Raw genomic sequence first — 27,896 nt, forward strand, 5'->3', positions numbered from 1 at the left:
CCTGCCAAAGCAGGGATTCCTCCCCTGCAGTGTGAGCCATACTTTTAGTCACAATGAGATGGAATTTAGGGCACCAAGAAATGACGAGCAGCTACAGGGTTTCAGACAGCCCGTTCTTCCCCCTCATGACAGTGCTGAACTACATTTGGATATATCCGGACTGCTCCAGTCCTCAGCGGAAGCTGGGATTTCTTCAAGTGACTAGAGAGTCCTGGTCCCCAAGGTAGACATGGCTCACCTGGTAGAGTTGGGGCTTAACCTCAGATGATTTCCACAGATTGGAGTGAGGCACAGCATAGATTACCAGGCAAGTGTTTAGGCAAGGAAGACAGCCTGGCTACCCCACCATGCTCTGGAACGTGCCTTTGGGCAGAAATTGTGAGTTATGATAACATCTAATCATAACTCTCTTAATTTAGAATACCAAGGGGCAAGTTTTCTATTGTTTGAAAGAAACACTGAAAGCAAGCCAGCACACGTCTGTGGGAGCCCCATTCTCTTTTCTTTCAGTGTGTCTTATTTTCTGAGACAAGAGCACACAGATGTTGACGCAACTTGTTTAAGAATGAGAGTTACATATACAGTTGTACCTCGGTTTTTTAACGTAATCCGTTCTGGAAGACTGTTCAATTCTGAAACGTTTGAAAACAGCCCACAGCTAGACCTCAGGATCTTGCACTCAGCAGAAGCTGTGTGACATGCTCAACTTCTGAGGCGTGTTTGAAAACCGAAGCATTTACTTCCAGGTTTACAGCGTCCGTAAACCGAAATGTTCATCAATAGAGATGTTCGAAAACTGAGGTACTACTGTATTAACCCTGTTTTCCCTGTCAGCAGAAGAAATCATTATGTGATAGTCTCCTCAACCCTTTCTTGCTAAATACATAGAAGAGTACATATGTCTGACACATATCAGATATTTCAAAAAGCACTTCCTGAATGAACAAATTAATAATAATAAAACGGTGAGCTGGAATCCAGTTCTCCTATCCCCCATCCATTAGTCTTTCTAGTACATTCTGTTTCCCACTATATTAGCCTGACGGCTGCCTTTTGAACAAATTTAATAAGCAGATATTGAGACTCTGGCTGACCTTGAACATGCTAGCTACCACAGCCCCTAGAAATCCCAAGCCAGCCTGACAAGTTCAATCAGCCATGCAGCTGAGGAAGTGAGTAGCACATTGACCATCTGTTGTCTGTTTTCCCCTGGGAGCTGAGTTGAAGGAATTTGGAAGGTTAATGGGTTCTTTCTGGCTCATGTGGTCTTGTACAATCTGTGGGTGTGGGTCTTGCCCATTTGGGAAGATAATCATACACGTGATATGCCTTGGGTGTGCACATGCGTATACAATGATTAGAGTTTTCTTGCCATCGTCATCTGTGAACTTTTTAGAGGAACACTGGAAAACTATCTGGGCTTTGTAATCAGATAGCCCAGGATTTCAAACCTTGATTCCTCTACTTAATTGGATAACTTTGGTTCCTCTCTGAGCTTCGGTTTCTTCACGTGCAAAATGGCAATTCTAAGAATATTTATATCTTGCGTGGCTATCATGAAGATTAAATGAACTAAGTGTGCACAGCACTTAGTGTAGAAATGGACACTCCATAAAGGGATTACTGTGATTACCGGCATGTACCCTACCTCCCTCTTGAATGCTCATACATTTATTTCTTCAAACCATCCATTTATTCCATAAACATTCATTAAGTGCCTAACATGCCAGTTACTTTGCTAAGTGATGAGGTTGAGACAAGTAAGGGGATGGGTCAGGGGAAGGGGGAAGAAATGAACATTTACTGAGAACCAACACTGAGCTGGGCTCAGTGCTAAGTGCTGGGAATCTCAGAATAACAAGTCACACATAGCATTTGAATTTAATACCTGCTTTTACCTCTTCATTTCATACTTTCATTCATTTGAGAGACATCAAAGCTCATGAAAGCCCTTATGGCTGTCTGGTGACAAGAATTTTTTTTTTTTTTTAATCAGGAGCATGTACCTGAGAGGCTCGCCTTACACTCCAGCCAGGCCTGAGCTCAGTCTTGACTTCCACTTCACCCTGACCATCTTCGGTTTCCCACTGGCAGCCATGAATATCTCCACTTTCTCAAAAGAAGCCTTGGTGCCCTTGGCCTCAACATGATTGCTTTTGAAAGTAATTGTGTTGTTTTAAGTGTACAATTCTATAATACATCATCTACGTATTGCATTGTGTGTTCACCCCTCAAAGTCAGCTCTCCTTCCATCACCATATATTTGACCCCCTTTTCCCTCTTCTACCACCCCCTATCCCCCCTTACCCTCTGGTAACCACAAACTTGTCTGTATATAATTTTACTAACCAATGTCACCAGAATAAATTTAATTTTTCTAAAAAGAAAGTAATTGTGTTGTGGCAAGGTCATTTTCATGCAGGGTGGCATGCGGGGTCTCTGGTCTCGCTCCCTGCACAAGAACTCAGGATGTGGTGAGGCCAAAAAGGAACACCAATGGAGCCATAGATAGGGGAGTCATACCACTGTATTCTCGCTGGCGCTGGGTTGGAGCCACAGGAAGCAAGAGCCACACCATCTGCAACCCGCCGTCCGCTTCTCTGCCTGCCAACCAACCAACATAGCCACGGCAGTTATATCTGTGGCCAATTGGCCAACTGGTTACAGCCGACGGCCAACCAGTCACAGCCGACAACCATCCAATCACAGTTGATGGTCATTTACTACCCAAGCCAGCACCTTTCCACGTGAGGCTGAGAGCGTGGAAACTGCACTCCTGGCTCTGTCCCCACAGCCATCCTGCCCTCTTAAGGACTTGAATGGTTTGGTCCTTGCCCCATGTCCTCCTGGTCAATCATGTTTATTTATTCATTGTGTCAATTTCATCACTAAATCCTCTTATATAATGTCATTATAGCACTAGTGACACATTTCCATAAAATTTCAGGAAAAAGTAGATATTTCTAGAAATAAAAGTATTCAGAGAACTACATGATGAAGAAAACATTCCGTAGTGCTGATTTGGTCTTTATTTCCCACAAATCAGCAGCAACAAGTGACTCATTTTAAAAATAGCTCTAGAGTTGTTCATCTAGAATAACTCAAAAAACTTCCCTAATCAATGAAAGTCACAGTACAATAATTTCTGAATAATTAAAACTTAAATGTAAGACAAAACTATAAGAATTTTAGAAGCACACATGCATGAAAATGTTTACACTTCTGAGTTGGGAAAGGTATTTCTAAGCATGATATCAAAGGCAAAAAACATTAAGACCAATAGAATTGACCTCTGAAAAACTTTAAAACATTTATATGGCCAACAATTCCCCAAAATATTAACAAACAAATTAGGAAAGATATTTACAATCCATAAATCATGCTTAGCAGATGAAGTGCTTTCACAATTACAAAATGGGCAAAAGTCATGAAAAGACAATTCACAAAACACAATGTCCAATAACCATATAAAAATGTTTGACCTTGCCAATCAAAGAAATACAAATTAAAATAATGAGATTGGCAAAGCTTAGATTTATGGGTAATGCCAGTGTTTACAGGATGTGCACCAACCTGCACTCTCATACATTCTTCCTGGAAGTATCATGGGATTAGTTTTCTGGCTGTTTTGCAATATATAAAAAGTTTTAATAGTGCATATCCATTTCAAGTTTATTCTTGTATATGGTGTAAGAAGTGGGTCAAGTTTCATTTTTTGCATGTTATCTGTCCAGTTTTCCCACCACCATTTATTGAAGATACTGTCTTTACTCCGTTGCATATTTTTGCCTCCTCTGTCATAGATTGACCATATAGCAATGTGTTTATTTCTGGGCTCTCTGTTCTGTCCCATTGATCTATGCATCTGTTTTTATGACAGTACCATGCCATTTTGATTACTATAGCCTTGTAGTATAGTTTGATATCAGGTAGCATGATACCTCCAATTTTGTTCTTCTTTCTCGAGATTGCTTTGGATAGTCAGGATCTTTTGTTGTTAAATACAAATATTAGGATTGTTTGTTCTAGTTCAGTGAAAAATTCCATTGATATTTTGATAGGGATTAAAGTGAATCTTTGGATTGCACTGGGTCCTATCTATCCATAAACATGGTATCTGCTTCCATTTACTTGTATCTTCTTCAGTGTCTTATAATTTTCCAAGTACAAGTCTTTTACCTCCTTGGTTAAATTTATTTCTAGCTTTATTTTTTTTTTATGGGATTGTTTTGTAATTTCTCTTTCTGATAGTTATTGGTGTATAAAAATGCAACTGATTCCTAAATATTAATTTTGTATCCTGCTACTTCACTGAATTCATTTATCAATTCTAGTAGTTTTTGTGTGAACTCTTCAGGGTTTTCTACATGTAGTATCATGTTACCTGCAAATAGTGACAGTTTTATTTCTGCCTTTCTAATTTGAATGACTTTTGTTCTTTTTCTTGTCTTATTGTTGTGGCTAGTACTTCCAATACTACATGAATAAAAGTGCTGAAATGGACGTCCTTGTCTTGTTTCTTATCTTTAGGAAATACTTTTAGCTTTTCACCACTGAGTATGATGTTAGCTGTGGGTTTTTCATATATGACCTTTATTATGTTGAAATATGTCCCCGCTATTTTTTTTTTTTTTAATCATAAATGGATGCTGGATTTTGTCAAATGCGTTTTCTGCATTGATTGAGATGAACACATGATTTTTATCCTTCATTTTGTTTATGTGGTGTATCATGTTAATTGATTTGCAGATATGGAACCAACCTTCCATCCAGGAATAAATCCCACTTGATCATGCTGTATAATCTTTTTAATGTATTGCTGAATTTGGTTTGCTAATATTTTGATGAGGATTTTTGCATCTATGTTCATCAGGGATATCGGCCTATAATTTTCTTTTTTTGTAATGTCTTTGTCTGATTTTGGAATGAGGGTAATGGTGGCTTCATAAAATGAGGTTGGGAGCTTTCCCTTCTCTTCAATTTTTTGGAATAGTTTGAGAAGCATAGGTGTTAATTCTTCTTTGAATGTTTAGTAAAATTCACCTGCAAAGCCATCTGGTCCAGGACTTTTGTTTGTTGGGAGTTTTTTGAATACTGTTTGAATTTTTTAGTAGTAATTTTCAGATTTTCTGTTTCTTCTTCATTTAGTCTTGAAAGATAGTATGTTTCCAGGAATTTATTCATTTCTTCCAGGTTGTCCAATTTGTTGACAAATAACTGTTTGTAGTATTTTCTTATAATCCTTTGCATTTCTGTGACGTCAGCTGTCACTTCTCTTTCACTTCTGATTTTACTTATCTGGGTCCTCTCTCATTTTTTCTTATTAAGTCTGGCTAAAGGTTTATCAACTTTGTTTATCTTTTCAAAGAACCAGCTCTTGGTTTCATTAATTTTTTTGTATTGTTTTTTAGACTCTGTATCATTTATTTCTGCCCAGATCTTAATTATATCCTTCCTTCTACTCACTTTGGGCTTTGTTTCTTCTTCTTTTTTAGTCACTTTAGGTTTAAAGTTAGGTCATTTGAGATTCATCTTGTTTCTTGAAGTAGGCTTGTATTGCTATGAATTACATCCTTAGAACGGTTTTTGCTGTGTTGCATAGATTTTGGATCACATTTTCATTTTCATTTTTTCAAGGTACCCTTTGATTTCTTCCTTGATGTCCTTGTTAACCCAATTCATTATTTAGTAGCATGTTAGTTAGCCTCCATGTTTATATGTTTTTCAGTTTTCTTCTTGTAATTGATTTCTAGTTTCATACTATTGTGATCAGAGGAAATGCTTCACATTTCAAACTTCTTGAATTTACTGATACTTGTTTTCTGGTCTAACATGTGGTCTATCCTGGAAAATGTTCCAAATGCACATGAAAACAATGTATATTCTGCTGCTTTGGGGTGAAAAGTTCTAAAAATGTCAATTAAATATATCTGTTGTAATATGTTATTTCAGGGCACTGTTTCCTTGTTGATTTTCTATCTGACTTATCTATCCATTGATGTCAATGGGGTGTTAAAGTCCCCTACTACAACTGTATTACTGTTGATCTCTCACTTTATGTCCATTAATATTTGCTTTACATGTTTAGGTGCTCTTATGTTGGTTGCACACATTCCTGTTTTTAAGGAAAAAAAGAATATATATTCAAACCTTGGGAGGAGAGTTTTTGTGTGATGGTGTCATTTTTGTGTCATAATGGTGCAGCTTATTCTTTTTGTCTTGGAACATATTGGCATTCATTTATTTAAAGATAATGTAACATAGTTGTGTTCATTTAGGTAATCTTTATATATGATTAAACATGGATGCTCATGTTATATAAGGTCTTGATAAAAATTTCAAAACTGCAATCAGAACTTTTGCTCATATTGAGAAAATGGCATTATGGCTTATTTCAATCCCATTTACAAATGAATACAAGGAAACAAAATCAAAACTTGGGTAACTGCTATGCAAGAACATTTATTCTACCCAATACAGGCATACCTTGTTTTCTTGCACTTTGCTTTACTGTACTCTGCAGATACTGTTTTTGGTTGTTGTTGTTTTTTTCCTAAACAAACTGAAGGTTTGTGGTAACTCTGCATTGAGCAAGTCTGCCTGTGCCATTTTCCAATAGGCTCAGATGATAGTTAGCATTTTTTAGCAATAAGGTATTTTTAAATTAAGGTATATACATTTTTAAGACAATGTAATTGCACATTTAATAGACTACTATATAGTGTAAACATAATTTTTATATGCACTGGGAAACCAAAAGAGTCATATGACTTTCTTTATTGTGCTATTTATTTTATTGGAGTAGTCCAGAACTGAACCTGCAATGTTTCCAAGATACGCCTCCAATGGAACATTGGAGGTAGACTAACAACAGGGCCAGTGCTTCAATAAGAGCATCACTGACTGTTGTAATTGTCCATTTACCTTCATTATTGTAGATGAATGCAGAAAGATGGCAAGCAGTGGCTAAGGTATATTATTGAGAGTCTAATTGGAGATAATGCCATGGAATAAACTGTTTTAATATTAACTAATGAATATACTTGATAGAAAGTTAGAAACATGACTTAAAGATGCATATTTATATCAGGATTTTCTTTTTAATGCTCTAATTTATGATGTAGTCTACTGACTTAGGTCTCATTAAACATGAATTTTCAGATACTCAAATCTGGGAACCAAAAAAAAAGAGTAGGAATTAAAAATACACAGAAATGCAGAAAAACCATCATTTTATTATAACCTAACTTGTAATCTTTCTATGCCTATACCTTGAGAAAAAATTATTTTGGGTGTCACCAGAAATACAGTATCACTCATCAAAAATAAGTTAAAAAGGGTTTTCTTGCAAGTGGCTATAACTAGTGGGCCTCAAGGAACTGAGGATGCAGCTCAGTTTTTATCCCATACCACCCACAATGTTCTCTTCTCTCAACATTACTGTTTTTGATCACAAGCACATTAAGCCTCCCTTGTTCCAAATTTAGTAACAATTCTTCTAGATAGGGCTTCCTATAGCAGGAGTAATTAAGTACCTTCACAGGTCGATCAAAGAAGTCATTCTCAGATAAACTATGAAGTTTCTAGAGAGATGAAAAATTACATTTCATCTGCATTAAATTGTTTGAAAAGTATTCTTTATGTGATAATCTTTCCACAGTGATACTTTTACCCTAGGGTGGTAGTGAAAGTAAAGAAGTCATATGTAAGCATGTGAGTTCTATTTGACTTTCACCATCAGAAAATATGTCTCCTCTAAAATTCACAACTTTATTCACTAAGAAAGGATGACTCAGACTCACAGTAATAAATTTAATTGATATCTAATTCTCCAATCATTTTTTACTTTATCAGTATTTTGATGAGAAGGCCAGTATTACTTGGTAAGAGATGGAAAAGTGCTTAAAATCAGGGTTTATATGTAATATTCTTTTATTTAAAAAACTCTACATGTTTAATTGCAAGGGATCAAATATGAAGTGCACCAACTCCAGCCTAGCTTCTGCACACACATCAGAGTATTCTTTGGGGAGAATGGAGGATAAAAGTGAGATCTAACCATCCTCCCCTCAGCAGGCCATTTAATGACATCTGTGTGGTAGATGATGTGAATTAGTATTCACCATTGCCTTTCCATTCTCCTCTGGCTGGAGATGTGGAAATTACAGTTAAAGTTATGTTCTAAGTATAAATAAGAATTATGAGATTGGGAAAGTGGGAGTGAGACAAGGTCTTCTGACTTATCCATTCAGCATTTTCTACCAGGAAGCAAAGTCTTGGAAATATTAGGTTTTCCTTTCCAGTTCTCCAGTAGCCCTTCTCCACCCTAGGGGGTTAGAGTTATTACAGCAGCTTCAGCAGCATCTCCTATCAACTCTGGCTTCCTATCCCCAGTTCACAGCTTCTGGGAGTGTCTTGAAATCAGAAGCTCTCCTAGACAGTTCTGTTTTGTTCTGAGTGGGAGGATGCAATAGCTTTAAGCCCTTAGAAATTTAGAAAACTAAAAAATTCATGTATAACATAAATAACACAGTAATTATTTTTCCATTGGGGAATCTTGTTGTTATCGGGTTGAAACTCCAAGAAGGTTGTTAAGTGTGCACGCAATAAGAGTATAATTGGATAGAGGTTTTTGCACATATTACTAAAAAATGTTTAGAATACCCCATCCAAATGTCATAGAGCAATGATGTCTGCATAGTCTGAACTTTTCATAACAGTGCTGATTTAAAACACTAAGTATTTAATTTTGGGTTAGAAAACATGATTATAAAACTGCAGAGTGTATCTTTACAGTGAATAAAATATTTATATCCAGTTATGAGATGTGAAAATAAACTAACAAGAATCCAGGCTATAAGAAAACATCACACACATAACCTCTACCCTCTGTTGGGCCCTCCATTCAATCTTGTAATCTTTTCATGACCCAAAGAAACACCCATCACTTCCTCTCTAGTGGGGATGTTTCAACATTCTCCTCAACTCCCCATCCCATTCCTTTCCTTCTCACTCTTGGTGATGGTCTGAGTGGCTTAGTTTGAGTTCACTGCCCATCCATCAGGTTGGGGAGCAGAGGGTGTCTAAATTAAGAATGCCACCAAGTCTGTACACAAGGTAAAGAAACTCCTCCCAAAGCAAGGAGGGAATGGATGCTAGTGGCCAAAGGATACAAACTCCTTGGCATGGCATGTATGACCCATCATAATAAGGCATTGCATAACACTTAAGTATGCTCTTCTACACCCTCTCTCTTCATACCCACCCAACTACTCTTTTTGCCATCTACATACCTTTGTACTATCATTCCCTATACTTAACTTGGTCCTCTCCAGTTCAATTTTCAAGACACCATTCAGTTATCTTCTGTTTAGAAAATCTTCTCAGACAATTCCTCCTCCTTTGCCTCCCCTCCAGGTGGGATGTCCTTCTCACATGTTCCCCTACCATCCATAGTTATCATGATGTGTTCAAACTGTGCACTTTCTTTCTTCCCATAGACTGTGGGGGGCTCCCTAAAGGCTAGGCAATATCTGACTCACCTCACAAATCCTTGATGCTTAATGGAGCAGCAAGTATATAATAGGCATTAAAGCTTCCTGAATGCATAACCAGTCCTGTTACTTATTAAACCCCCACCCTCACCCCAGTCTGTGCACTCATCTCCTCTGGACTGAGAAATATCAAGTTCAACCACTGCAATTCTTTTAGACTTGGTTTACCAAAGTATTTGTTTTTATATCACCATTGGTATTTTGACATGACGGTATTTTTATATTAGTATATATGAGGACTGCTTAAGCTATAGGGGAGCAGCCTTAACCTCATCTTGTTTGGTGATTCTTGTCAGCGTTAGACAGAGTAGGGTGGCCTTTGTTTAGTTCACAAAATTATATAACTTAGGCCCATGAGCTTGATTCTGTATAGCCACCACATCAGACCACTTAGTATATCTAAAAGCTCCTCTGCATTCTAGTTTGTCACCATTTTTACATTCCAGTGTTCATTTGCATCGTGGGGCTAGGAATGGTTAATTAAATAGGAACATATAGATAACGCATCTAGCAGTGTAAGCCATAGAGTATATTATTCCTAATACGTTATTGAGCGCACCCAGGGCAAGGACTTATTTCTACTGAGTTGTGTGATACACGACCCCTTGCAAAGGTTAAAAAACAACAACAGGATGTAGCAGGCACTGCTAGTCATCTATCCAAATGCATTCCTCCCTTCATTTTTGGAATGAGGCTTTATTGAGGGCAGAAATGTGCTTAGACTACCTCTCCCAGCCAGGTGAGACCATGTGGCTAAGTTCACATCTATAAGATGTGGGTAGAAGTTTTGGGTGGGGCTTCTGGAAAGGGCATGATGTCTGCAACTCCAATAACCATTTTAGCTCATGAGGCAAATTTGTGCGTAGAAGCCAACATGTAAAGATGATAAAGCAAAAAAAGAGTTTGGATCCCTGGAGTAGACCTACCTAACACTTGCTTTTATGAATGTTAAAAAGCCTTATGGATTTAGAATACCGGAATTTGGGGCTTTCTGTTACATACCGGTGAACTCCATCTGCCCACGTGTTAACGTAGCAGGTATGGGGTACGTCGTACTGGGCCTTGCTCTAATCCTAGTATTCCCATCCCTAGTGGACTCCGTGGGAACATCCAGGGGCCAGCTAGGGGCCAGGTGGCCAGTGTCAGGCCAGGATGGCATTAGCAGGACCAAGGCGGGAGCTCCCCATCCTGGGGGAAGGCACACCAAACCTTGGACTCTTCTTTCCCTTCCTTCTCCCACCAACCTTTGAGTCCGGTACCGGAACACAACAGGAGTCAGAGCTGGACTTGGGCTCTTCGCAACCAGACAGATGCAGGTCCGCGACCGCGCGCCGCCCTCGGCCCGCCACTTCCTCACGCCCTCGTCTTGTCGCCGCGCGGCCTACCAAACCCACAGTGCCAGCGCCCCCTCACCATACGCCGCCCTCAGGCCGCCTACCCCTCAAGCTACAGCAGCAACTCAAACTGAGTCTGTCGCGGGCTTTGAAAGCGCCCAGAGACTCCGGCTGCGTCACGGGCCCCCTCGGGCTGCCATTGGCCTGGGGCACGTCACATGCGCAGGCGCGCGGCGGCGATTGGGGTGGGCGGGGCAGACAGGGACAGCGAAGGAGCTGCGCCTCGGCAGAGAACACCGAGTGGCGGTGAGTAGTCCGCGCACCGAGCAGTTGTCGGGTCGGTGGTTGAGGCGATGAGGGGAGGTAGTGTCGCCTGTCCTGCGGAGGCGGGCCGGGACCCCGCTGCCCCTGGGCTCAAAGCACGGCCTGTGGGAGACGGGTCGGTCGGGGCCGGGGTGGCGGGGATGCAGAGCTGGGAAAGAGGCGCCGAGCTGCCTGCCTCAGAGGCAACTGCGCCAGCGGCTTCTGGGCGTCCTGACGTCCGGCTCCTACGCGGTGAGCACTGGGGGCCCTTCATTGGGGGTGTGGAAGAGCGTAGGTCTCCGGTCGCAAGTTCGGATACTGCGGGGCTGCGGCCGCCGGGGACCGAACTGATCTCAAGAAACTAAATGCCGGCATTCTCTCGTGGAAGCTCCTGGATTTTTTTGTTTAAGCTCCTGATTTTTTAATGTTGGCAGCTAGTTAAAAGTAAATCATTAAACACTAGGGGAGTCAAAGGAGACCTTTGTGACTGATGTAGACCGGATCCTGCCCTCATTTGTGGTGTGACCTGATCAAGTCACCTCTCTCTAGGACGTGCATTACGTGCTCACGTTCTTGAAGGCAGAAAGGACTTAGACAAGACTGGCTCATACCCATCCAAAGGGCCACAAAACAAGCAGATGTACAGTCTCTGTGACTTGAAATGCCATGGGGGCTGGGGGATTAGGAGAGAAAATGCTAGAAATGCTCCTGGGGAGTGGGGGGGGGGGAGAAGGTGCAAAACACTGCTTTAGGGGAAGAGAAGCATAGTGTCCTGTGATGGTTGTATAAAGGGATTAAAACAAACTAGCATTCACACATGTACACACATACACGTAATTTTACTTGTTTTCCACAGCAAGGTAACTGTCACCCACTTTCTATATGAAAAAATTGAGGCGCGGAGGGTTTGGGTGACTTGCTGCAGTCAGAGCTATTAAATGGAAGAACTGAAATTTAAACCCATGTCTGCATGGCTCCAAACCCGCCTTCTCATCTTGTTGTCTCTCAGCCTCCAGTCCAGTTGTGTCCAAACCTCCTTGTGCACAAGAATGACACCTTGTGATTTTTAAAAAAATGCAGATTCCCAGTACCCCCTTCAGAAATGTGGTTTCAGTATCTGGAACTGGTCCTGGGAATCTGCATTTTAACCGCTTTCCTAGGTGATTTCCATTTTGGTGATCCAGGGAGCATTTTGAGAACAACTATTCCAGTCTAATTTTCCACCCAGTCCCCATGGGATTGTACCCAAGGGACTCAAAATTTCCCTTCCTGAGCAGAGAGTCCACCTCCTCTTCCAGATAGATGACTGACCAAGCATCAGGAAGAAATCATTTGTTGGGAGAAGCCAAGGTTTATGAAATAGTATGTTAAACTGTTGAACAACCTCGGTTTGAGAAAAGCGCTGAGAATTTGCTTTGCTTTCTTCTTTTTTTTTTTTGGAGAGCTTCCTTCAGTGCTATTCTGATCTTCCTAAAAAACCAGGCTCAAGGCATTTATTTTAAAGTTAATATTAAACAAACTTAAAAACAGCAAGAAAAGGGGCCTGCCCGGTGGCTCAGGTGGTTGGAGCTCCGTGCTCCTAACTCCGAAGGCTGCCGGTTTGATTCCCACATGAGCCAGTGGGCTCTCAACCACAAGGCTGCCAGTTCAATACCTCGAGTCCCACAAGGGATGGTGGGCTCCGCTCCCTGCAACTAAGATTGAACACGGCACCTTGAGCTGAGCTGCCTCCCAGATGGCTCAGTTGGTCGGAGCGTGTGCTCTCAACCACAAGGTTGCCAGTTCAACTCCTCCAGTCCCATAAGGGATGGTGGGCAGCGCCCCCTGCAACTAAGATGGAACATGGCACCTTGAGCTGAGCTGCCGCTGAGCTGCCGCTGGTGGGCTGTGCCCCCTTCAACTAGCAATGGCAACTGGACCTGGCGCTGAGCTGCGCCCTCCATGGCTAAGACTGAAAGGACAACAACTTGAAGCTGAACAGCACCCTCCACAACTAAGATTGAAAGGACAACAACTTGACTTGGGGAGGGGGGGACGTCCTGGAGGTACACACTGTTCCCCAATAAAGTCCTGTTCCCCTTCCTCAATAAAATCTTTAAAAAAAAAGCAAGAAAAAAGTTTAAAAACCACAATTCATCCATAATGCTACCACTCTAACAATTAATTTTCTTGTTCTGGTTTATTGTTCTATTAATTAATGATATCCCTGTTGTTAATCATGTGGATTGTTCTGGTTCAGAATTTAGAAAATTCTTCTAAGAGATGGGCTTGAACTTCAAATTCCAATTGGAAATCTGAAAATTATCCTGAAGATAAATCTTAAATCACTGTTCCCTTAAAGGCATATCTCATCCTTTTTCTGAACTAAAAGTACCTGAAAATCTGAAGATTTTTCTTAAGTTCTAAAATAAGTGGTATTGTGGGTGTGCAAATGTATACATTGAAATATTTTCTTTTCTAGTGAATCTCTGTTCTTTTCCATATTACTTCAACCTCATCAAAAGATACATCTGATTATTTAATTGTATATTTCCTGTTCTAAAAATTATATAAACTGAATAATCAAAATATTTATTTGCAAATAGTAACTATCATTTAATGCACTTAATGTGTTGTTACTGAAAAAGTTATACTTGTATCTAGCTCTTTATTATGTTTTGCTCTCTGTGACCAAAATACTGCATTTGTTAATTCAGTAAATATTTACGAACACTTGTTAGTGCCATATACTTACTGTTAGATGTAGGGAATATACCACGATGTAGGGGATATACCAGTGAAGACTGGCATGTCCATTCGTAGAGAAATTATATAGGTAAAAGACCATAAGCAAATGCAACAAGGTAATTATTGATTATGATAAATGCTTGAACAATAAAACTATAATGTCTCTGGATGTTAATATGGTGAGGCATGTGTTCCTCACTGGGTATCATTTGTTACAAAATATTGGTTAGAAAATTCTCTTAAACTCAAGTCTCAATTAAGATTGTGAAAATAGGTTGTTTATCAGAAAACGGGGACTTAAGGAAAATAAATTAGCATAGTTAAAGATTTCTCGTGTCTGAAATACTTTTTACAGTTAATCCAAGAGTTGTAATTTATGTGTGTTCCATAAAAATGTTAGTGCATTGATAAACTTTTGGCTTAACTTCTAGGAATGTGATGTGTACATTGGCTTAACTTCTGGGAAGTTATAATCCTATTTTTCTTGGAAATCATTCCCTTCAGCGATTAGCATGAGCACCTAGTTTGGCAGAAAATTGTGTCCACAAAAAAAATCTTTCTCTGTGATTTCTGTACAATTTATTGATCCTTAAGCCCTTGGAAATTTTAATGAGACAATGAGTATGGACTGACCATTAAAACAGATTTCTGAGAGAACAACTAGCCCAGTAACTTTAGACATAATTTAGAAGTTACATATCTTTATTTTCTCGTTGATCAAACAATGATCAGTCTGATCACAGCAAATTGAACAGATTGGGTTTTAAAGAAACTGAATTTTGCAAATGACTAGTTGCAATGATGAAGATTCAGAACTCTTAATTAACTACTTACACTTGCATGAAAAAAATAACTTAAAAATATTAATAGGGATTCTGCTTTTCCATTTTCTCAGTTTGTTATTAATCATGTTTTCTGGGCTATCTAGTTAAGTATTTGGACATTACCTTTCTGTCATGGTTTAAAACCTAACATTTATCCTCTTTGATGGTAAACCTTATGATTTTAATTTATAACCTTTTGAGTGGCAGGTTCTACCACACAGTGATCACCTAGCCTCATTCTAGCTGCTGTGAAAGAACACTTCCTCTCTTTGTTCTTTCTGTGTGGGCATGAATAAGTATCAGTCTCTGGATCAGATTTTTTTTGTCTAGATGCTGCAGTGTTTATAGCACAAGGAGCTGTCCATTGTAGGTGGAGAATGGTTAGAAGGCCCACAAATAGTTTACTTAGGGAAACAAAGGCATGCGTTTTTGGTCTCTGCATCATTTCTGTTCACTACAGCTCAAGCAGCACCATTTCTTCTGCACATTGATCTAGTAATTGTATTCTACCCCTCAAAAGTAAAGTTGTCTGTCTGTCCCTATATATGAACTCAGGACTATCAAAGATATTTTTCTCTGCCTATTTATTTGTGCATACTATGTGTACAGTTTTTGTATTTGACTTTCTTTAGTAAAAATGTTTTATCATTTTAAGTTAATTTTTAATATTTTAATATGTTGCAAAAAGAATATATTGCAGTTAATGCCAGGGTGTGTCTTTCCCAGATCCTCTACCTGAAGTCTCTTGTAGGCCAGGTTCTTCCTAGATGCTGACCATCCTGACCTGGATACTTTATAATATCCACTGTCATCACTGCTGTCATTTCTTGAACACTTCTTACATTTCTATGCTTTATATCAGCGGCCCACCTGAGCAATCTTACCTTCACCATGTCCTAGTGAGCACTATTAATAGACTGCTGTCTCTTCCTTGCTTCCTCATGGCTGAGTTTATTTTCTCAGCACCTGTGCTGACTAATCTCCACATTTCCTCCGTTCTATAACCCTGTTTTGCAGAGGTCCTAGTATGCATCTAACAGCCTGCCTACTTTTGTACAAAATCAACTGACGCTAGTTCAGTGTTTTCTTTCCTTTAGCAAAAGCTCATTGAAAACAAGGATGATAAGCAGGACCACAGGGGAGGTTGTCTTCTCTGTGATTAGTTGTGTGTTTCCTGGTGCACATGGGAAAAGTATTCTCATTAAGATAATTTTCTTCTCTTCCATCTGATGCAAATGAGTAAATATTTCAAAACAGGGAAAGCCGAGTTCTAATTATTGGTGGGTTTTTAAAGTGTGAATGCCCTTAATGATCTAAATTGCTATAAAGAGACTGTAGGGCCGGCCCGGTGGCTCAGGCGGTTAGAGCTCCGTGCTCCTAACTCCGAAGGCTGTCGGTTCGATTCCCACATGGGCCAGTGGGCTCTCAACCACAAGGTTGCAGTTCAATTCCTCGAGTCCCGCAAGGGATGGTGGGCTCTGCCCCCTGCAACTAAGATTGAACACGGCACCTTGAGCTGAGCTGCCTCCCGGACGGCTCAGTTGTTGGTTGGAGCACAGGCTCTCAATCACAAGGTTGCCAGTTCAGTTCCTCTACTCCCGCAAGGGATGGTGGGCAGCGCCCCTGCAACTAAAATTGAACATGGCACCTTGAGCTGAGCTGCCGCTGAGCTCCCGGATGGCTCAGTTGGTTGGAGCATGTCCTCTCAACCACAAGGTTGCTGGTTCGACTCCCGCAAGGGAATGGTGGCTGTGCCCCCTGCAACTAGCAACGGCAACTGGACCTGGAGCTGAGCTGCGCCCTCCACAACTAAGACTGAAAGAACAACAACTTGAAGCTGAACAGAACCCTCCACAACTAAGATTGAAAGGACAACAAACTTGAAGCTGAACAGAACCCTCCACAACTAAGATTGAAAGGACAACAACTTGACTTGGAGAAAAAGTCCTGAAAGTGCACACGGTTCCCCAATAAAGTCCTGTTCCCCTTCCCCCCCCCCCAAAAAAAAAAAAAAAAAAAAAAAAGAGACTGTAGAATAATTATGCTTTTAGCTTGTGCATTCCGGAGTCTTCTTTTATAGTTGCTTATTACTTGGATCAGTGGTAGACCTCCTTCATAGACAAAACAAACTTGAAAATTCTTCACATTTGTGAAGATGGAAGTAAAATTGAAATATTTTTCTTCATTAAATTTTAGACTTTTACATTTTGTACTTTTTAAAAATTAACTGTTCTAAGTGATTATAACAACATAGTATGGAAGTAATATCCTTTTGTCACATAAATTCATTGCTGAAATTTATTAGTTTCAACGGAGTGAATCCTGTCACATTTGAGCATTTAGGGAAGAGATCTTAACATATTTTGATCACTAACTTTGTGCCAGATGTTGAGCCCAAGTCAGCCTGTTACTCTATCTACCCTTCTTTCCTAAGCCTGTTCCTCAGGTCATACTGAATACCTCTGACTCTTTTCCAAACAACAGTCCTTTAAATATTTGGATTCATTACTCCCTGGGCGTATGCTTTCACCAGACAGTTACCTTTTAAAGGTCAGGGACTATTTTATTTATCCTTGTATCCGCCCATATCTCTCAGAGTTCTTGGTACCTTGTAGGGGTTCAGGTATTTATTATATTGAATTAGACTGTTGTTTCTGTGAGTCCCTAACTATCCTGACCTGTTCCCCTCTAATCATTCTCCAGTGTGTCTGTCCCTTTTAAGTTATGTTTCTAGTATGTTTTGTCTTCCTACTTTGAAAAAAATATACCTGCACAGTGACACAATTTTATATGATTGAAAGGTGGAAGAATATAAAAGGTCACCTAATTTTATTATCATTGAGCATGTCATAGTTTTCTGTTGCCAGACAGTTATAACTGAAAACCGCATCATTTATTTTATGCTCAAATTGTTCCAGCTTTTGCCATTGGGAGCTCTTTCAATTGGCTTCTGTATTTGTTTAACATATTCTCAGCAGTTTGTGTTTTGAGCACCTCTCTACTTTCTGGCACTACAGAATGCATGCTCCAGGTTCATCTTACATATTCCCTGCTCCAGCCCTAAAATCAGCCGTTTCAATGAGGAGGATCCCTGGATCATTTTATTGGAGAATGGTATTAGAAACCAAGATTTGCTCTTATGTGCCCATCACTAGTGGGGTGTCATTGCTTTTAGGCCCTGTCAGTGGCCAGATCTAGGAAATATGTATGTATATGTATGTATGTTAACCTGTGTATACATATATATCTGTGTTATTTCTGCTTTTATTCATCATTTTCTATATTAAGCTAAACAGGAATTCCCACTGATATCTCAGACTCTAATTCAGGACTACATGGTTCATTCTAGCCTTACTTATTTGTAACCTCCCATTCCCACAGTGAGAAACCTGACTTGTACCATTCACCATCTTTTTACTTATCTTTTCATTCCCAGTGTACGTGTACAGCAGTATCATATTTGTTAACCAGTAACTCCATAAGAAATAGCATTACCAACTACAGTGCTTATGTATGGGTCCTTTTGTTTTGTCTTACAATTTCAATTCCATTTCCAAAATTACTTAGATCCCTTTCTCCCCATCCTCTCCAGTGAGTTTATGTCATACATCTGTAATACAATTAAATTCTTTCCATGCTGGAATCTACCTCCACCCTCCTAGTTGATATTTAAAATTTTTCTTTTAAAAATATTACATTAAGTTTCATTCTTTGTGCTGTAAAGTTCCATGGTGTTTGAGAAATGCATAGCTCACATATCCATCACTGTAGTACTACATAAAATAGCTTCATGGCTCTGGTAATTGTCTATGTTAAAAACGGAACTAGTTTATATTCCATGAGAAATATATGCTGTCATTTGTTCAGCCATTTTTGTTCAGAAGTATTCAAATTAATGCCAGTTTCTTTTCTACAAGAAAAAGAAAACTACAGCTACCACACTTTTACACATACTGATGGCCCTTTTTAAAAAAAAAATAAAAATACAATATATGGATATCTAATATCTATAATTTACCAATATATAAACAGAAAAAGGAGTTTTAGGCTTCTTGGGAATATTAAATCATTTACTCTCTATTCTGAAATCTATCCTTTCTGTCAGTTTTGCTCTTGCTTTCACTCCTTGTTCGCTCCCCTTGTTCTCACCCTCTCATTTTGCCCATTTGAAAAAAGTAAGTTGTTTGTTTTCTTATTATTCAGCCCTAAAAGTTGTTTGTATATGCTGGATACATGTCTTTTATCAGATATGTGATTTGCAGATATTTTTTCCCAGTCTGTCTTTTCATTCTCTTAATCTTCCACAGAACAAAGGTTTTTAATTTTAATTAAGTTCAACTTAAAATTTTTTCTTTCATGAATTTTGCTTTAGTATTGTGCTTGAAAACTCATCACCAAACCCAGAGTCATGCAGATTTTCCTCCATGTTTTCTTCTAGAAATTTTATAGTTTCTATATTTTACATTTAGTCTGTGATCCATTTTGAGTTGATTTTGTGTAAGGTGTAAGGTCAGTTGGTTGCATATGGACTTCCAATGTCTAGCATCATTTGTTGAAGACTATTCTGTCTCCATTGAATTGTCTTTGTAACTTTATCAAAACTGACTGTATTTTTGTAGGTCTGCTTCCAATCTCTATTCTGTTCCATTGATTGATGTGTCTATTCTTTTGCCCCCTTATGTTCATTACTGTAGCTTTATAGTAAGTATTGAAATCAGGTAATATAAGTCCTCCAACTGTGTTCTTCTTTTCCAGAATTGAATTAGCTATTCTAGTACCTTTGCCTTTTCATATAAATTTTAGAATACACCTATGTATGTCTACAAAAATCCTGGCTGGGATTTTGATAGGAATTGTAGTGAGACCCATAGCTCAATTTGGGGAGAATGTTGAATCTTCCAATACATCCTCCAAAATGAAGTCCTGAGATATAAATCTAACAAAATATGTACAGGACCTCTGTATAGAAAATTAGAAATCAAAGAAAATCTAAATAAATGGAGAGATGTTGTACATCGATCATATATAGCACAACCTGGCTAAATTGGCTTATTATTTCTGGTAGATTTTTTTTGTGTGGATTTTATCAGATTTTTTTCAGTCATCTCTGAATAATTGGTAATTTATTACCTCTTCCTTTCCAGTATGGAAACCTTGTACTTTTTCTTGCATTATTGCTCTGGCTAGGCCTCCATACGATGTTGAATAAAAATGGTGAGAGTGGACATATTTGTCTTGGGGGAAATACATTGAATTGAATGAAATTATAGCATCAAAAATTTGTGGGCTGCATGTTAAAGCAGTGCTTAGAGAGAGTGCAAGACTGATTCAATATTTGAAAATCAGTCAGTGTAATCCTCCATATTAATAGGTTAAAGAAACAAAAACAGTTGTATCAACTGATGCAGAAAAAGCACTTAACACAATTCATTAATGACTCACTATAAAAATCACTCAGAAAATTAAGAATAGAAAGGAAATCCCTCAACTTGAAAAAGCATCTTTTTCTTAGGGAATTTATAGAAAAAAATTAAAATTTAATTTAAACTTTAAACAATTAATACGATTGTTTTTGTATATTAGTCTTGTATCCTTCCAACTTGCTGAACTCATTTCTTAATTCTAATAGTTTTTCTTAGTGGAGTCTTTAGAATTTTCTAAATCCAACATCACATCATCTGCAAATAGAATAGTTCTACAAGTTTTCCTTTGCTATATAGAAGCCTTTTATTTCTTTTTCTTGAATGGGCTGGAACCTCCATTACAATGTTGAATGGAAGTGGTGAGAATACATATGCTTGTCTTGTTCTGATCTTAGGGGATGGAGGTGAAAGCCCTCCATCTTTCACTGTTATGTATGCTGTTTGTGGGTTTTTCATGAATGTCTTTTATCTAGTTGAGAAAATTCCCTTCTAATATTAGTTTGAGTGTTTTTATCTTAAAAGGTTGTTAGATTTTGTCAAATGCTTTTTCTGTGTCTATTGAGATGATCATGCGGTTTTTGTCTTTTATTTTATTGATATATTACATTACTTGATTTCTAATGTTAAACCAACTTTGCATTCCTGAGATAAATTCCACTTGGCATGGTGTACATACTTTACTATGTGTTGTTGGATTTGGTTTGTTGACCTTTTTTTGAGGATTTTTGCCTCCATATTCATAAGAGATGTTGGTCTGTGGTTTTCTTTTATTGTAATGTCTTTCTCATTTTAGTATCATTGTAATACTGTGCTCATAGAATGAATTGTGACATGTTCCCTTGTCTTCTATTTTTTTAAAGAGTTTGAGAAAGATTGGTGTTAATACTTTAAATGTTTGGTAGAATTCACCAGTGACACCATCTGGGCCTGGCTTTTCTTTGTGGGAAGTTTTTGGAATAATTTCTTTACTTATTAGAGGTCTATTCAGATTTTCTATTTGTTCTTGAAGGTATTCTTGGTAATGTGTGTCTTTCTAGAAATTTATTTCATCTCTCTTAGCTATTTATTGGTGTACTGTTCTTCGTAGTCTTCTCATGTTCATTTTTATTTCTGTAATTTTGGTTATAGTGTCCCCTTTTTAAACTTGATTTGGTAATTTGAGTCTTCTCTTTTTCTTGTTCAATTTAGTTAAAAGATTGTCAATTTTGTTCATCTTTTTAAAGAACCAACTTTTGAGTTCATTGATTTTTCTCTATTATTTTTTTCTTTATTTTATTTACTTCCTACTTTCTGCTTGCTTTGGGTTCATTTTCTTCTTCTTTATCCAGTTATTAAGGTGAAAGGGTAGGTTGTTGCTTTGTTTTCTTTGTCTTTTTTTAATATATGCATTTACAACTATAAATTTCCCTTTAGTGCTGCTATGGCTATGTCCCATTTTGTATATTTTTGAAATTTTGTATATTTGTTTTCATTCATCTTAAAGTATTTTATATTTTCCATTGTATTTTCTTCTTTGACCCATTGGTTATTTAAGCATATGTTTGACTTTTATATATTGGTGATTTTCACCACATTTTCTTCTGTTGTTGATTTCTAATTAAATTGTGGTCAAAGACCATACAATAATCCTCACTTAACATTATCGATAGATCCTGCAACTTTAAGCAAAATGACATACAACGAAACTAGTTTTAACATAGGCTAATTGATCTATAAGAATTAAGTTCTGACAGTATGTAATCAATGTTACAATGAAACAGCATTGAACAAAACATTATTTGAGGACCTGCCCTACTTTGTATAATTTAATTCTATTTTAATTTATAGAGGTTTATTTTATGACCTAGCATATGGTCTACTATGGAGAATGTTTTGTGTGCACTTGAGAAGAATGTGTATTTTGTTCTTGTTGGATCTGGAGTCGTCTGTAAATGTATACTACCTCTAGGTAGTTTATGGTATTCTTCAAGATTCCGCTTTCATTGTTGATCTTCTGCCTCATTTTCTACTTATTATTTAAAATGGAAAATTGAAGTCTCCATCTATTTTTGTTGAATTGTCTTTCTTCAGGTTTTCAGTTTTCATGTATTTGGGGACTGTTCTTAGGTGCATGTATTTTATAGCATATCTTTCTGATGAATTGATCCTCTTATCATTGTAAGATGTCCTTCTTTTGTCCCTAGTAACATTTTTTATCTAACAGTATTTTGTGTATCATTAGTATGACTACATCAGCTCTATTTTGGTTGCTGCTTGCATGGTATATGTTTTCTCATGCTTTTTCTTTCAACTAGTTTATGAATCCAAAGTGTATTATTTGTAGACTGCATACAGCTGGATCATCCTTTTTATTCTGATGGAATCCAGTTTATGCTTTTGTATTTTATGCTTTCTAGGTCCATTTTGTTTAAAGACTAATTTTTTTTAGAGAATTTTTAAGTTCACAACAAAATTGAGAAGCAGGTACAGAGATTTCCCGTATATCCTCTGCTCCCACACATGCACAGCCTCCCCCAGTATTAATATCATCCACCAGAATGGTACCTTTGTTACCAAGCATGAACCCACATTGACAGATCATAATCACCCAAAGTGTGTAGTGTGTAGTTTACCTCTTGATGTTGTACATTCTATGTATTTAGACAAATGTATAATGACGTATATTTATCATTCTAATATCATAGACTATTTTCACTGCACTAAAAATCCTCTGTGCTCTGCCTTTTCATCCTTTCCTCCCTTCCCCACCCCAGAAACCGCTGACTTTTTTATTGTTTCTGTAGTTTTGCCTTTTCCAGAATGTCACATAGTTGGAGTTGTGTGGTGTGTAGCTATTTCATATTGTTTTCTTTTACTTAGTGATATGCATTTAAGATTCCTCCATGTCTTTTCATGGCTTGATAGCTCATTTCTTTTTAATGCTGAATAATATTCCATTATCTGAATGTATCCCAGCTTATTTATCCATTTACCTATTGAAGGGCATCTTAGTTGCTTCCAAGTCTTATGAATAAAGCTGCTGTAAATATCTTTGTGCAGGTTTTTGCATGGTCATAGTTTTCAGTTCCTTTGGGAAAATACCAAGGAGTGCAATTGCTGGATCCTATGGTAAGAGTATGTTTAATTTTTTTAAGAAACCACCAAACTGCCTTCCGCAGTGGCTGTGCCGTTTTGCATTTCTACCCGTAATGTATGCAAGTTCCTATTGCTCCACATCTTCACCAGCATTTGGTGTTGTCAGTGTTACACATTTTTGCCGTTAATAGCTGTATGGTAGTATCTTGTTGTTGTTTTAATTTGCATTTCCCTGATGACATATGATGTGGAATATCTTTTCATATGCTTATTTCCCATCTGTATACCTTCTTTGGTGAGATATCTGTTACCTGTTTGGCCCATTTCTTAATCAGGTTATTTGTTATTTAATTGTTGAATTTTAAGAGTTTTTATAAATTTTAGATAACAGTCCATTATCAGATATGTTTTTTGCAAATGTTTTTCTTCCAGTCTGTGGCTTGTCTTCTCATTCCCCTGACATTGTCTTTAGCAGAGCAGATTTTAATTTTAATTGAGTCCAGCTTATTATTTCTTCCATGGATTGTGTCTTTGGTGTTGTATCTAAAAAGGCATCACCATACCAATGTCATCTAGGTGTTCTCATATGTTGTCTTCTAGGAGTTCTGTAGTTTTGCATTTTACGTTTAAGTCTATTATCCATTTGAATTATTTTTTGTGAAGAGTGTAAGGTCTGCATCTAGATTCATTTTTTTTGTATGTGTACGTACAGTTGTTCCAGCACCATTTGTTAAAAAGGAAATCTTTGCTCCATTGTATTGTTTTTGCACCTTTGTCAGATATCAGTTGATGATTTATGTGGGTTTATTTTTGGGCACTCTATTTGGTTCCATTGAATAGAATGTCTGTTCTTTTGCCAATACCACATTGTCTAGCTTTATGGTAAGTCTTAAAGTTAGTGTCAGTCATCCAGCTTTGTTCTTCTCCTTCAATATTGTGCTGCCTATTCTGGGTCTTTTGCCTCTACATATAAACTGTGGAATAAGTTTATTGATGTCCATGAAATGACTTGCTCAGATTTTGGCTGCGATTGCATTGAATCTATAGATCAAGTTGGGAAGAACTGACATCTTGACAATGTTGAATCTTCCTATCCATGAACATGAAATATCTCTCCATTTATTTAGTTCTTCTTTGTTTTGTTCATCAGAAATTTGTAGTTTTCCTCATATAGATCTTACATATATTTTGTTAGATGGATCATCTTTTAAATTCATTCTATCTGACTTTGGGTATGTAATCCATTTACATTTAATGTAATTACAGATAAATTAGGATTTACACCTGCCATTTTCCTATTTGGCTTTTTTAAAAATGTCTATGTCTTCTGTATTTATTTATTCCTTGAGTCTTGCCTTCTCTTTTGTTAGATATTTTTAATTATGCCTTTTCAATTTTATTTTTGGGTGTTTTTCTATATATTTTGAGTCATTTTCTTAGTGCTTTCCCTGGGATTACAATTAGCTCTTAATTTAAACAGTATAGTTCCGATTAGCATACTAGTTTAATTTCAGTACTATATAAAACTTTTCCTTCAAAATGCTTCCATTCCCTTCCCCTGCTTCTGTACTGTTATTGCCATACAATTTAAATTACATCCTTATACATTATAAGTTCATCAACTCATTTGTATAATTACTACTTTATGCAATTGTCTTTTAAAACAGGTCAACAAAAGAGTTATGTATTTTCATAATATCTATTTAGTTAGGTTTTCATTCTCTTTGTGTGGATTTGAGTTACTTTTTAGTGTCCTGTATTTCAGCCTGAAAGACTCCCTTTACTATATCTTGTAGGGCAGATCTGCTAGCAGCAGATGCTCTCAGGTTTGTTTGTTTTAAATATGAAGATTACTTATTTCTCCTTTTTTTTTCAAGGAGAGTTGAACTGGATGTAGAATTCTTGGTTGAGCATCTTTTCTTCCAACACTAAGAAGATGGTCATCTCACTGTCTTCTATATTTTCTGATGAAGTTCCTTCCCTGCAGTATCCTGTTTGTGGTCATATTCTGGGCTACAACTTCCTCAACTCAGTTCTAGTTGCCTTTTAAGTTTCATCTGCTTTCTTTCTTCCAAAAGCTTACTGGGGTAACTAATGTGTTGATAACCTCCACCTGCTCCTTGCTCTGTGGGTTTATTCTTTTTAAAATTTCTTTTCACTAGGGTCTTAGGAGGAAGGGGAAACTAGTGTGTGAGCTCAATCTACTACTGAAACAAAACGTTGTGTGTATCTTTTATGGAAGTTCTGATCTAAGCCTGTGAAGTCCCACAAGCCACACAACTGGCTATGTTTTACGTCACCCAGGCTTATCACCCAAGTACTTAAATTCTGTTTCACAAAATCGTTTTTTCTTAGAGAAATAGTTCTGGAATTAAAGAGGTAGAAAATCTTGTTATCCTTCCTAGTCTATAAATAAATGGGAATAGTTGCACGAATAACAAATTCCTCTCTAGCCAGTATTTTAAGTTTTTCATGTTGAACTAATTCTAAACAGTATGTCACAAAATATGTATTAAAAGGTGAACATAATTATATATCCACAGTATATATTTATGAGAAGGAATATTCAGATAATGAACACCTATTGATTAGGTATCCAAATTATGATTTCCAAAATGGTGTGATATCTGGTGCTTGACCAAAAAGTGGCAGATGTGGGGAGTCTTTCTTCTTGCTGATATCACGTGCATAGCAATGCCCTGATTCCAGGTCTTGTGTTTGACTTAAAATAGAATTTTGGTAGGAACATTGGTACCCAGGCCTCACCCAGGAATGTGAGGCTCTTTCTAGATCTGATTGATGATGTGGAGTTTGTTAATGGATTTCAGATTTTGTGAAGATTGACTCAGGAACCGTAAAAAAGGCTTTGTTTTTTGACAGCTCAACAGAACCAAGGAGACACACCTTCACAATCTGTATGAATGCCTGCTGTTAGGTGAATGCAAACTGCTTACTTAATGTAGTGGTTCTCAGAGCATCAGCATCACTGGAAACCAATTAGAAATGCAGATTCTCAGCCCCACCGAGACCTACTGAGTGCAAATTCTGGGGTGGAGCCCAGTAGTCTGGGTTTTTAAGAAAGCCCTCCAGGTTGTTCTGTTGGGTGTTGAATTAGGAATTGTTGACCTCTTGATGAGTTTAGAAGTATTTGTGATAGTGACATTGATTTAAACCTGTAGGAATAACTAGTCAGGTATGACTATTTGTGGGAAAAGGTGAAAAAATATGGAAATCTTGCTTGTGAAAACCAGCTTCCCCTCTTGTTAACGTTTTACTCATCTGCTTTGTCATAATGTGTTTTCTGAAGAATTTGAACCAAATGGCATATTTCTTTAAATGATGAAATTGCGAGGATTTTGCTGTAGGTTGTTTTTCTCTGATATGTGACAAGTCTCCAGAGTGAGGGATCCTCCCAAAGGTGTATTTAAGATGTGAGATCACAGAAGCCAGTGAAGTCCGTAGTGAACTGCCACACATGTATATTCAAGGCAGCCCTTAATATTATACTTTCCCTAAGGACTTGTTAGAAACGTTGGAGGGGGCCAAAAAAAGGAAAGATGTTTTTTTTTTTAAATGTTGCCTGCCTGCCCCAGGGGTGATTTGAGGAGCAAAGGGATTCTAGATTCAGAGGTGAGGACATTTCAGTTTAAAAGATACCTGTTTTGTTTTATTACATAAAGAATCATAAGGAGAGCTTCAATTCTTTAAGGACAAAATACTACCATGATATTAGGGAACTGTGTTTTATAGCATCTGAGCCACTGGTAAATCTTCAGTCAGCCCTTCATGAGGAAGGGATGTGAATAAAATGTGTGATTGATATTAGGGAAGGCATCCTAAAGGAGAGAACATTTGGGCTGAGGGTTGGAGTTGTTGTCACTATGCATATTTGTCTGAAAAGAATACAGATCCAGAAGGAACACACATCTCTCAGGTTGAAGATCGGCAACAAGTTGGAGATATAAATGTAATCAGGAAAAATAAGGAAAATGGCAGCCTTGCATTCGCACAGTGGGGCTGTCATGTCATTAATATGCTCTTAGCAATAAACTTGAGATAGATAAGGCATGAGTACCATTTCTCCTTTACAAGTGAAAAAGTAAGGTTCAGAGAGATTAAATGATAATGGTGGTGGTGGCAGCTACCTGTTATTGAACGCTTGTTTTCATTCATGTATTCATTCAACAAATCTTAACGGAGAGCCTAATATGTGCCGGGCCCGGTTGTACGCTTGGAGACACAACAGTTGACAAAGTAGACAGAAGTGCTTTCATGGAACTTACATTCTAGTAGGGGAAGGCAGACAACAAACAGGATAAGTAAGTAAATTGTATAATGTGTTAGTTTTGTTTTCTTCATAAGTCCTGAGGAGAGAAGTGAAACAGGGAAGGGGAGTTGGTTTAAATTGTAAATAACGTGGCTAAAGGGTTTTCAAAAGAGGAATGACATGATCTGGCTGAAGTTAACAAGATCACACTGCTATGCTGAGAACAGACTGAATTATGAATCTGGCATGAATTAGGTCTGTACACAGACTCTCAGGTAACCTTTACGGTGACCACCGGACAGATGTGAGTGTCAGAGATGTTAATAAATGTGCTGAAGATCATACATCTAGTAAGAGCCAACAACTCTACGGAAAATGCCTTTGGATTT

General features: G+C 37.8%; 1 protein-coding gene and 1 long non-coding RNA gene across 11 annotated transcripts in view; one reads left to right on the forward strand and one right to left on the reverse strand.

The window, feature by feature from the left end:
• Nucleotides 1–10,935, reverse strand: part of LOC141571098 (uncharacterized) — a 32,946-nt gene extending 22,011 nt beyond the window's left edge. For 6 of the 7 annotated variants that reach the window (XR_016019373.1, XR_016019372.1, XR_016019371.1 and 3 more), the window contains exons 1-2: nt 10,799–10,935; nt 2,524–2,604 (exon numbers count right to left, since the gene is read on the reverse strand). This is a non-coding gene — a long non-coding RNA (uncharacterized LOC141571098). The remainder of the gene's footprint in view (nt 1–2,523; nt 2,605–10,798) is intronic. The other variant, XR_016019375.1, reaches the window with a different exon arrangement.
• A 174-nt stretch (nt 10,936–11,109) lies between these two features.
• PTPDC1 (protein tyrosine phosphatase domain containing 1) overlaps nt 11,110–27,896 on the forward strand; it is a 60,167-nt gene continuing 43,380 nt past the window's right edge. The window contains exon 1 of one of the 4 annotated variants that reach the window (XM_088793256.1): nt 11,110–11,194. The gene's annotated coding sequence lies outside the window, so the exon portion shown is untranslated. Of the gene's footprint in view, nt 11,444–27,896 lie in introns of all 4 variants that reach the window. The other 3 variants (XM_088793253.1, XM_088793252.1, XM_088793255.1) reach the window with 3 other exon arrangements.

The sequence above is a fragment of the Rhinolophus sinicus genome, chromosome 16 (genome assembly GCF_057876585.1).
Source record: "Rhinolophus sinicus isolate RSI-liver-muscle chromosome 16, RSI-T2T, whole genome shotgun sequence".
NCBI lineage: Eukaryota > Metazoa > Chordata > Mammalia > Chiroptera > Rhinolophidae > Rhinolophus > Rhinolophus sinicus.